This window comes from Hemitrygon akajei, chromosome 3 (assembly GCF_048418815.1).
Source record: "Hemitrygon akajei chromosome 3, sHemAka1.3, whole genome shotgun sequence".
Classification (NCBI taxonomy): Eukaryota; Metazoa; Chordata; class Chondrichthyes; order Myliobatiformes; family Dasyatidae; genus Hemitrygon; species Hemitrygon akajei.
The window spans coordinates 64,574,499-64,587,385 of NC_133126.1; the positions used below are offsets into that span (position 1 = coordinate 64,574,499).

Here is a 12,887-nt window from a genome sequence, read left to right on the forward strand (position 1 = left end):
CCATAGACAACCCCTCCATGACGTCCACCTTTTCTGCAGCCGTGACACTATCTCTGATCAACAGTGCCATGCCCCCACCTCTTTTGCTTCCCTCCCTATCCTTTCTGAAACATCTAAAGCCTGGCACCTGAAGTAACCATTCCTGCCCCGGAGCCATCCAGGTCTCTGTAATGGCCACAACATCATAGCTCCAAGTACTGATCCACGCTCTAAGCTCAACCACTTTGTTCATGATATCTCTTGCATTAAAATAGACACATCTCAAACCATTGGTCTGAGCACATCTCTTCTCTATCACCTGCCTATCCTCCCTCTCTCTCTGTCTCGAAGCTTTCTCTATTTGTGAGCCAACTGCCACTTCTTCTGTCTCTTCAGTTTGGTTCCCACTCCCCAACAATCCTAGTTGAAACTCTCTCCAATAGCCTTAACAAACCTCCCTGCCAGGATAATGATCCCCCTAGGATTTAAGTGCCACCCGTCCTTTTTGTACAGGTCACAACTGCCCCAGAAGAGGTCCCAATGATCCTGAAATCTGAATCCCTGCCCCCCCACTGCTCCAATAACCACTGTTCTGTGGTTATTTGATTCACTGTCACCTTCCTGTCAGCTTGAAACAGAGTGACCATTCTCCTTTGATCCCCATCATTACAAGCTGTTTTTGCCCATCGAATTGCTACTCACAGGACTTCCTTTTGTTTTCCACACCATTCTGTGTAAACTCTAGAGCAGGGGTGGCAAACTCATTTTAGGTCACGGGCCGGATTGAGCAAAATGCAGCTTTGTGTGGGCCGGATCAGTCGGACGCGTGCGAACGCAGCTTTCGTTGCCTCCATTTTTTCAGCCTGCTCTCATGTGTCTCAGTCTCTGCTATAACTACAAAGTGTTTCACTTTACAAATTCCGTTTCTTATGAAGAAGACTGCCGAGCAAGACTGCCGAATAAACACTAAAAACCCTGAAAACCTGGTACCTGAATAAACTCAGCATTAGCCATATCATACGCCATAGGCGCTTCGATTACTGGGGCCAGCTTTAATAGTAATTAGATATTATCTCGCGGGCCAAAGATAATCCGGCCCGCGGGCCTTGAGTTTGACATATATACTCTAGAGACTGCTGTGTATGAAAATCCCAGGGCGTCAGCAGTTTCTGAGAAGCTCAAACCTCTCCATCTGGCATCAACAATCATCCCATGGTCAAAGTGATTTTGATCACATTTCTTCCCCTTTCTGATGTTTGGTCTGAACAACAACTGAACCACTTGACCATGTCTGAATGCTTTTGTGCATTGAGCTGCTGTCACATGATTAGTTGATCAGATATCTGCCTTAACAAAGTATACAGGTGTACCCAATAAAGTGGCCACTGAGTGTATATAATGAATAATAAGGGATCCAGCATTGATCCCTGCGCATACCACTGGTCACAGACCCACAATGTGAAAAGCAAGCCTCCACTGTGACACACTGCCTCCTATTGACCAAACCAATTTTGTATCCAATTTGCTATCACCATTCCAAATGAAAGTCCTAATGAAGGGTTTCAGCCCAAAACCTTTCATAGATGTTGCCTGGCCCACTGGAGCTCTCCAGTATTACTTGTGTATTGATCCCCTTTCCTATCTTTTATTTTTGTTTCGTTTCAAGTGAAAAGAACTTGGAAGCACCTCTAAATGGAAGGTGATAGGATTTAATTCTGTGTTATATGAAAGCTTACATCATGAATGAAATTCAGATTATTAGATAGTTTATTAGATACAAGGTTTGATATTCATTATTAAATGAGAATACATCTTTCATCATTCATCGATATGAGGAAAATAAGTAACAAAAGTTTTGCTTCCTCCTTTGAAAAACTAGCAATAGTAGTATCTGTATAATTAAGATAGTGTGTAATTGATGAGACAGCAAGATGGTACAAATGAGATTATACTGGTTTGTACTGGTTAATGGTGGAAAAACTTCATTTTTCATCAGAGGAAATAAAAGTAGTCCCTTATACCTGTTCCACCTATCAGTGAAACTGATTGACCTTTTGCTTTGTGCCATTTTCCTTCACTATCCCCAATTCCTCTTATTCATTCACTGCCCTTATAAAATCTTTTTCTATTGCATTGGTTTTTAATATTGCTTTATTCTGATTCTGCTAAAAAGGGTTCATTGCGATTATTTGATTTTCTAACTTGCACAATACCAGACTCACTGCAATTTGATTGTCCTTTATCCATCTTCAGAAGGAGCCCAGCAAGCTACATAGTAATATCAGACCAAACATCATTAGAACTAAAATCAAGCTGATCACCTGGCATCAACCTTAATACTTTTCATGACTAAGGCTTACCTGGAGAAACCTTCTCAACAACATTGGGGGATCTGTTATAAATTAGAAATGATTCCATCATCTAATCCATAAGACATCGGAGCAGAATTAGGCCATTTGGCCCATTGAGTCTGCTCCACCATTCTATCATGGCCAATTTATTATTCCTCTCAACCCCATTTTCCTACCTTCTCCCTATAACCTTTGATGCCCTTATCAATCACGAACCTATGAACAACCACTTTAAATGTACCCAATGACTTTGCCTCTACAGCTGTCTGTGGCAATGAGTTCCACAGATTCATTCTCCTCTGGCTTAAGAAATTCCTCTCTCTCTCTCTCCCCCTATCCCTCTCCCTCTCAGAGGGATATCCTTCAATTCCAAGGTTGTGACCTCTGCTCCTGGACTCCCCGACTATAACACACATCCTTTCTACATCCACTCTAACTAGGCCTTTCAATATTTGATGGGTTTCAATGATATCACCCCTCATTCTTCTAAATTCCAGTGAGTACATGCCCAGAGCCATCAAACATCATCTCCTCATAGGTTAACCCTTTCGTTCCCAGGACCATTCTCATGAACCTCCTCTGAACCCTCTCCAATGTGAGCACCTTCTTTCTTAGATATGGAGCCCAAAACTGCTCACAACATTAGTGTATTCTGAACACTGCCTTAAGAAAGCTTCAGCATTACATCCTTGCTTTTATATCCTAGTCCTCTCGAAATGGATGCTAACATTTATCTTCTTTACAACCAGTTCAGCCTGCAAATTATCCTTTAGGGAATCTGCATGAGGACCCCCAAGTCTGTTTGCACCTCTGACTTCTGAACTTCCTCCTTAATTAGAAAACAGTCTACAAATTTAGATAGATAGATAGATAGATAGATAGATAGATAGATACTTTATTCATCCCCATGGGGAAATTCAACTTTTTTTCCAATGTCCCATACACTTGTTGTAGCAAAACTAATTACATACAATATGATATGCATCTAAATCACTATCTCAAAAAGCATTTATAATAGCTTTTAAAAAGTCCTGGTGGTTGAATTGTAAAGCCTAATGGCATTGGGGAGTATTGACCTCTTCATCCTGTCTGAGGAGCATTGCATCGATAGTAACCTGTCGCTGAAACTGCTTCTCTGTCTCTGGATGGTGCTATGTAGAGGATGTTCAGAGTTTTCCATAATTGACCGTAGCCTACTCAGCGCCCTTCGCTCAGCTACCGATGTTAAACTCTCCAGTACTTTGCCCACGACAGAGCCCGCCTTCCTTACCAGCTTATTAAGACGTGAGGCGTCCCTCTTCTTAATGCTTCCTCCCCAACACGCCACCACAAAGAAGAGGGCGCTCTCCACAACTGACCTATAGAACATCTTCAGCATTTCACTACAGACATTGAATGACGCCAACCTTCTAAGGAAGTACAGTCGACTCTGTGCCTTCCTGCACAAGGCATCTGTGTTGGCAGTCCAGTCTAGCTTCTCATCTAACTGTACTCCCAGATACTTGTAGGTCTTAACCTGCTCCACACATTCTCCATTAATGATCACTGGCTCCATATGAGGCCTAGATCTCCTAAAGTCCACCACCATCTCCTTGGTCTTGGTGATATTGAGACGCAGGTAGTTTGAGTCGCACCATATCACAAAGTCCTGTATCAGTTTCCTATACTCCTCCTCCTGTCCATTCCTGACACACCCCACTATGGCCGTGTCATCAGCGAACTTCTGCACATGGCAGGACTCCGAGTTATATTGGAAGTCTGATGTGTACAATTTATTCCTTTGACTAAAGTGCAAGACCATACACTCCCTTCCTCAGTATTCCATCTGCCACTTTGCCCATTCTCCTAATCTGTTTAAATTATTTTGCCGACACCCTGTTTTTCAACACTACCTGACCCTCCACCTATCTTTGTATTATTTGCAAACCTGGCCACAAATCCATCACCTAAATCATTGACATATAACGTGAAAAGAAGCAGTCCCGACATTGGCCCCTGTGGATTTTCCACTAGTCACCAGCAACCAACTAGAAAAGGCCTCCTTTATTCCCACTCTTTGATTCCTGCCAGTCAACCAACCTTCTGTCCATGCTTGTATCTTTCCTGTAATACCACAGAGTCTTATCTTGTTAAACAGCCTCATGTGCAGCACCTTGTCAAAGGCTTTCTAAAAATCCAAGTAAACAACAACCACTGAGCATCTTTTGTCTATCCTGCCTGTTCTTTCATCAAAGAATTCCAACAGATATGTCAGGTAAGATTTCCCCTTCATCAAAAAACAGGAAAAGGCAAACAACAGGACACTGACTTAAATTCAAAAACTGGCAGCCCAGAAACTTTATAATCTAACGAATAATTTGAAGCAGTATGCAATTGAAGTTACTATGTGCACACAGTTAATGCATGAACATAATTTCTGTCCTCTGTAGACATATTTGCAGACAGAAGCTACTGGGTATGTGTCATTACAAATATCGACATCACTGTTGTGGTTTTCTACCCTGAATATAGGATATATGAATTTTATGAACCTCAACTGCAACAGCACAGCCTAACTGGGGGGATTATATCCTCATCCTGTGTTATAGAACAGGATAGGTAATTCTTTCTTAATGCAAGTCATTGTTTGAAAATAACACCATCAATCTCCTCAGCACATTCTCATTCCAAACAGCCTATTGTGCCCTGCCTTTCCTCAAAACTCATTTTTACTGCACTTTCAGTGTACTCCATGACCTCTTCGATAACTTCCTGGCTCCCTCTGCCACTTCCATAGCAATCCTCTCACAAACTACTCCCTACAATTTCCTCCTCAGTATCTTGATCTTCTCTTTGAACCACTCCACTAAATCTCCTTTTACAAACCCTCCCGGAATATCTCAGCACTCCTCTGACCACTGCTCAATACCTTCGCACCAACAATTCCCTTCCTCACTCCACTCCCACCTGCTTTACCTGCTGATATTTTGCCAGCCCACTCCAATCTCCTTTTCACTCTTTCTCCTGCCTAGTCATGTTTTCATTCCCCAACCATATATTCTTCTGTAATCTTCTTCATCTGACAATCTATTCTCTCCCATTTTATCTCCGTTCTCTGATCTCTCTAACCTTTCCAATCTAACAACAGATCCTCCATAACATTTTCCCTGGAATCCTGAGTCTCTGCAATTCCATACTGATCTTCTCCATGACTTTTCCCCCTCCTCTCCCAAGGTGGGAGATCATAGAGGTAAGAACAACTATGCAGTTTATGCTCAGGTACATGCGCAAGGTCCAGGATTTCTGGTTTTAAATCACATAATTGTTTGATCACCACGTGTGTTGTTAATATCAGTTCCTATAGCTTCATTCCAAATGGTCAAAGACACTTCAAAGTGTTTTCAGAATTTCAAACCAGATGCCTTTGATTGTCCAACACTTCCTCAGTACTACACTAGATGACAGCCTTCATTATGTACTCAAGTCATTAAAGTGGGACTTAAACAAAGAAAACTTACTGACTAAGCAGCAAGAGTTCAATGAGACAGGTAAATTAATCCTCAACACCATTTAACAGCAAAGCAGTTTTACTCAAAAGGAATTTAGCAATATTTGCTGCATTTCATTCAAAGAGCAGGGTTAATATATCACAGTAATTATCTTACCCTGGTAAGTTAAGAATTTTATTGAATCCTTTCATAAATTTCTTACAAACTTTGTCAAAATATTTTTCAGTCCTTCAACATAAAAATTCTCTGCACCTATCCAGTCTAGTTTTTTTTTTGAAAGAGATTTAAAGTTACAGCATGGTAACAGATTCTTCTAGCTCAGTGAGCCTGTGTTGCTCAACTACATCCATGTGATCAATTAACTTACTAACCAGTAAGCTTTTGGAATATGTGAGGAAACTGAAGCACCCAAAAAATGCACAATGTTTTGGAAAGAATGTACAAACTCCTTATTACTGCAGTTGTACAAGATGTTAGTGAGGCTGCATTTGGAATACTATGTTTTTGGTCACCCCCATTATAAGAAAGATGCCATTAAGCTGGAAAGGGTGCAGAGGAGATTTACAGGGATGTTGCTGGGACTCAAGCAATTGAGTTATCAAGAGAGTCTGAGCAGTTTGGGACTTCATTAGAATGTAGGGAAATGAGAGGATCTTATGGATTTGCATAAAATCATGAGGTGCATCGATAAGAAGAATGTCTTTTTCCCCAGGTTTGGGAATCAAGAACTAAAATGCATAGGTTCAAGTTGAAAGATGAGAGATTTAACAGGAACCTGAGGGGCAAGCGTTTTCACCAGAGTGTAGTCAGTGCATGGGATAAGGTTAATAACATTACCTGGACAGGGGTATGGAAAGGAAAGATTTAGAGAAATGTGGGATAAAGACTGGCAAACGAGACTAGTTTAGATGGGAATCTTGGTTGATGTGGACCAGTTGGAACCAAGGGCCTGTTTCCATGCTAATTGACCCTGTGACAGGGGCGGAATTGAATATGGGTCACTGGCACTGTAATAGCGTTATTTTAATCACTACGCTAACATGCTGCTTCAAAGTTAAGCTCAAAAATGATTCAGACTATCCATTCAATGTAGAGCAGCATTAAAATAATAATGGCCATTCATAATGAGGTGAAATTTTCCAAACAGCGTCAGAACTGCATTGCATGAAGTGACTGATTTGATCCCTTATTCTGTCTGTGAATTTCATAAAATTTTCCAGTTAAAAAATGTATCTCTGTATCTCCACGGCCTGTCAACTGCATTATGAGCAGTGGGGATAAAGAAAGATCTGTTGAAGTATTGCCACGAGCAGTTTAATTTTCAGGGCTTTTCAGACATCGCACAGTGAAAGGAGTTTAAGAAAGAACAAAACACAATTTCTGCTGTGATAACTGACATGAAGATTTGTGAGGCCCAGAGGACAATACGCTGGCATAGAGGGTATGATAAGGAACACATTGGACCACTATATGCCTACAAGTTATATCCACACATTCCAACAAAACTGTATTGCATGTAACATAATAATCTGTAAACAGAAGCAATGGGCATCCTAATTGAAATTACATACAAGAAAAACATAAATGTATTTTCAATAATTCAAAATTTATTAAAAACTAATTTCTGCCCTTAATTGGAACAAATTTTGGGAGCACCACAATTACAGAAGTAACATTTAAGATACATTGACACCTATTATTTGACAATTAATCTTGCTTGAAAACATAAAATTGTCATTTTCATATTTTCTTAATATTAGTATATATCCCAACTTTGCACAAAATAAAATAATTTTACCTTTTGCTGATACACAGGCTGCATACAGGGGAATTCTAAACAGGTTCAATATGCAGACATAGTTAGAATTTCTATCCATCTCTGCAGTAAAACTATCCATCCAGAACTGTCATGACATTGGAAATCTCTTGGAATATTTTGTATTTGATGAATTGGATTTAGTTAAATTTCTCCAAAGAATAAAATTATTTACTTTTCATCACTAGTAAGAACTTATGATTTTAAAGTAAGCTCAGGCTTCAAAACGTTAACTTTATTGGAAATAAAATTTTAATATGATTAAATTCATCCAAACTATAAATAATGCAAGTTATTGTAAATACTATTAGAAATTTTTGTTCCCTCAACTTTTTCTTTGTGTAATTGCTAATTGTTTGAACTGTTAAGCATTATTTAAACTTATTGAGAAAAGTGCAGTTTTTCTACAGGTACTTGTTTTAATTGGTTTTTCAACAACTGTGATATATTTGATATTTTCACAGATAGAACTTTCCATAATAAATATTTACATACAATTTCTTTCCTATAACAGATTTGTAAATTATAGATATTTGTAAATAAAAGTTTACTTCTCTATTCCCTCTTTTGCAGGAAAATATAATTAATGAATAATGCTATTTGTCAGCATAATAAGAATTCAGACCTGTGTCAAACACTGGGGATTACATGGATAGTCTTGTATTTGATAAAAGGAATTAAGTTGAATTTTCTCAAAGAAAAAATATTTACTTATAATTATCATAATTATTGTGCAGAACTGAAGGAGCAATATCAAATAAAGAATTTGTGATCCATCCAAGAATTTGAAATAAGAATCCCAGAAAATGCCATGCAAAAGAAGTTACATCTTCATAGCGAGGGTTCCTGCATAAATGTGACATTCATCCTATTGAAAAATCATCACTGAAGAGCAGAGTAGCATTAAGTGATCCAGCTTTGGCACTTCAACTCACAATTGATATTGCATAATGAGAATTGCAAGTGAGCCTGCTCATACAGCTAAACATTCTGTAAAAGTAACTGACAATTCCCAAGCTTGCTGACTGTAATTTAACAAGACTACATGGATTCAGCTATCTTATTTGCTTTTACAGGCAAGCCACTGACAATTCAATAAAAGTGCAAAACTAGGTATAATAAAAAAAATGCTAACCAAGGAAAAGAATTGCTCAAGCCATACTCACTTTTTTACATTAATGCTGGAAGGACTGGTAAAATACAAAGGTGGAACATTTTAAGTCCACTGATCACTCAAGTAAATTTAAAAATATGTGCTCACAGTTTACTAGTGCTTACCTAATACAAAAGCATGAAATTATTAAAACAAAGTAAATAGTACAGAAAGCAGAGAGTATTGAAATCTTCACTATTTGAAAAGAAATAAAATTGGCATTTGGTGCTCCAAAAGCAGACTACAGTAATCACAATCACCTTCACATTGTTAATTAGGAAAGAGCAAGTAATGCTGGCAATGGTTAGTAACAATGTCTGAATCTTGAAAAGTGAATAAATGAATGATATTCTCTCAAGATTGCATGATATTGCAGGTGAACAGTATTTTAAATGAAACATTCCAAATAGAAATATATCCATACGATTCAAAAAAAAGTTTGATGTAGTCCAAGGTTACAAATGAGATGTTTAAAAAGCATGAATAATACATACATACAAGATTTGGCTCAGTAGTCTCCATTTCTGTGTTAACTATGCCACATTGGCTTTGAATGGCGTCTGAGAACAGTACGCAAATTTACAGTGCAAATTGTTTAGCATAATTAATACTTGCCAGCCTATTGCTCCTTGGAAGTTTGCATTGTAGGCAGATTATGGTATTGATCAGCAGATAACAATAACTTAATACTAGCTCTGCCAAGTTGGCACTCTGTACCTAAACCAATCCTCATCTCTTCGCCCTGTTCTGAATGTTTTCAGCGGTCACCAGGATCTACAGTGTTACCTAAATAAATCAACAATTTTGGACTTTAGTAGCTACCAATCTACATTCTGAGAGTCTCAAGTGGGTGCTGTGCCAAGTATTTTCTCCGCCAACTACTTCAATTCCTCCTACTGTATCACGTCTAAAACAATGCAACCCTGGAACATTGCACTTTTAGTCCTACCTCTCACTAATGGCTGCAATGTTATAATTCCACATGCTGATCCATGCCCTCTCATCCACCTTTCCTACAATACTCATTGCATTGAAATATATACAAATCAGAACATTAGTCCCACCATGCTCAACCTTTCGATTCCTGATTTTGTATGGAGACTTAACAACATCTTTCCCCCACAAGCATTCCATTATCTGCTCTGGTGCATTGATTCCCACCCCGCTGCAACTCTGGTTCCCACCCCCGTGTAGCACTAGCAAACCTTCCCGCTGGGATATCAGTCCCGCTCCAGTTCAGATGCAAGCCACCTGCTGCACAGTGCCACTTTCTCCTTAATCATGTTTTAAACAGACGATCTCCTTATATCTGACCTCACTAGCATGTGGCATGAATAGCAATTCTGAGATCATATCCTTGGGGGGTTTTGTCCTATAACATGGCACCTAACAGGGAGGAGGAGCTTCGGAGGATTAATAGCACCAAATGGCGACTCCTTTGCTTGCATCCTCAGAACCAGCTTTATTTCCATCTTTAATATCTCTATTTTTCCCTTTCAGTGTACTTTTGAAGATCCTGCCCTGGAATTACATGCTGACTATGGTTCTTTGCAGGAATGGGACCTGCTTTCGGGGTTTCATGACTGGCCGTTATTCAACACGCCAAGGACGCAGCCTAAGAGCTCAACTCACCTTTGGAGGACTGAGATTTCATGGCTCTGGATTCAGACAGATTGAATGTCGGTGTCACGGCAGGAGATCAGTGTGTCGTCAGAAAATCTACAGTTGTGTGCCCAGAGACCCTTGGGCACGGAGCTCAGAAAAAGTGATGCAACAGACTTTTAACATCATAAACCAGCGAGTTGTTTGTTCTGTCTCCCCTCTCGCTGTGCAACGGAGACACTTCTTACTCCCTGGAGGGGGAGAGGGAGGGTGAGGGGAGGGGAGGGGTAGAGGGCCTGTGGTACGTTGAATACCAGGTGAACACATAGTCTTTGGAGTACTGCAAGTCTGTGTCTTTGCTGTGTTCAGTGGTGGGTGCCGATGCTTTTTTTTTGCTGGTGGGGAGAGGGGGGAATCGTTACTTACTGCTGCTTACGCACAGGAGGGAGGGCAGCTTGGGGGGGACTTTGAGATTCTAATATTTAACCATCATTCATTCCTGTTTTCATGGATGGCTGCAAAGAAAAAGCATTTCAGGATGCATATTGCATATATTTCTCTGACATTAAATGTACCTTTGAAACTCCCTGAACTCATTTTGCACGACCTCGTCACCCTCCCTACCCATGGAATTGGTACCGACATGGATCATAATTTCTGGCAACTCATCCTCCCAATGAAGAATGCCATGGACTCGATCTGAGATGTCCCTGACCATGGCACCCAGGAGGCAATATACCATCTGGGAAACTCATTCTCATCCACAGAATCTCCTGCCTGTTCCCCTTACCATTGAATCCCCTATCACTACAGATTGCCTCTTCTCTCCCTTTCTCTTCTGAGCCACAGAGCCTGACTCAGTGCAAGAGTCCTGACCACTGTGCTGATCATCTGCTGGGTCACCCCACCAAACCCACCCCACAACAGTATTCTGAGGGGAATGGCCACAGGTGTACTCTGCACTGACTACCTATGGACATCCACTGTAATGGCAAAATGTCCCCTCCCCTCTTTGTCCCTGCTGGTGTTTGATCATTATATGCCCAAATATATCTTTTTTGCATGACTGTGTGCTCAGTATTTTGAATGTGCTGTGTATGCTTTGCACCTTGGCCCCAGAGGAATGCCTTTCCGTTCGGCTGTATTCATGTATGGCTGAATGATAATTAAACTTGGATTCAGTTTGAATTGGAATTTGAAATGCCTAATATCCTTGTAGCAGTCACAGTACCTTCATTCTGTGGCAATCCTCAGTTACCTATACACGAGTTGTTACAAAAAAAACCTGAAAGGGCAACATGGATTATTTTGTGACAGCATGGTTCTTAATCGCAATGTGCTCTTGTGTGTGCAGTGAATGTCATGCTGCTGATCAGACTATCGCTATGGTCAACTAATTACAGTGACAGAACCACCGTGGGCAACACCTGCAGTTCATTGCAAAGCAAGGTTCGAACATTGTATTGGTCTGCTATATGCCGCTTAACTTTCCCATTAGTTATACTACAATAGGAGCAGGAGGAGGAGGAGGAGGAGGAACAGCCTCAGAGTAGAAGGATGCCCCTCAAGAACACAGAAGAGGAGAAATTCCTTTAGCCAGATGGTAGTGACTCTGTGGAACCTATTGCCACAGGTAGCTGTAGAGTCCAAGTCGTTGCTTATATTTAAAGGTTATAAACACCAGAAAGTCTGCAGATGCTGGAAATCCAAATCAACACACACAAAATGCTGGAGGAACTCAGCAGGTCAAGCAGCATCTATGGAAATGATTAAACTGTTGACATTTCGGGCCGAGGCCCCTCTTCAGGACATAGTTAAATTTAGTTTAAATTACATTCTTCAGGGCACATTTATATTTAAATATTGATGTGTTCTTGATTAGTCAGGGCATCAAAAGTTACAGGGAGAAGGCAGAGAATGGGGTAAAGAGGGAAAATAAATCAGCCATGGTCAAATGGTGGAGTGGACTCAATTGGCTGAATGGTTTAATTCTGCCCCTATGTCTTATGGTCTTACCAGTGGACACACGTTTTTCACCAAGAGGGGTGAAGTTTAAGAGAGATCTGCAGGACAGGTTTTATACTTCTACTAATTTGCAATGTTCACATTTTTAAACAGCTATTCAACCATTGAAGACACATCGCCAAAACATATTGGACAACTTTTACGAGGAAATTTAGTTTAATTTGGAATTTTGTTCAGCCTGTCCCTCTGCTGTACTGTTCAGTGTTCTATAGTCCAGGTGAATGCTGTAAACAAGGATTATTGGACGGTGACCTAGGCTTGTGTTGCAATTGGAAGGTCATGGCATATCAAGAGATATTCAGTGATCCAGAGATCTCTAATATTCTCGTGGCAGTGCATGTAGATCTTCATGCCTTGAGCCAAATTTGGGGAAGGAATAAGCAGCTCATGCTCTTGCTAATAATAAATAACTTCTACTTGCAATAATATGACATATGACTGGACATCCCATAGAAGTTTATTTTCCTTCTATA

At 40.2% G+C, this 12,887-nt stretch overlaps 1 protein-coding gene across 4 annotated transcripts in view; it reads right to left on the reverse strand.

The window, feature by feature from the left end:
• The window catches only part of npas3 (neuronal PAS domain protein 3), a 1,106,218-nt gene that overhangs the window by 346,486 nt on the left and 746,845 nt on the right, over nucleotides 1–12,887 (reverse strand). The gene's annotated exons all lie outside the window — the stretch shown is intronic.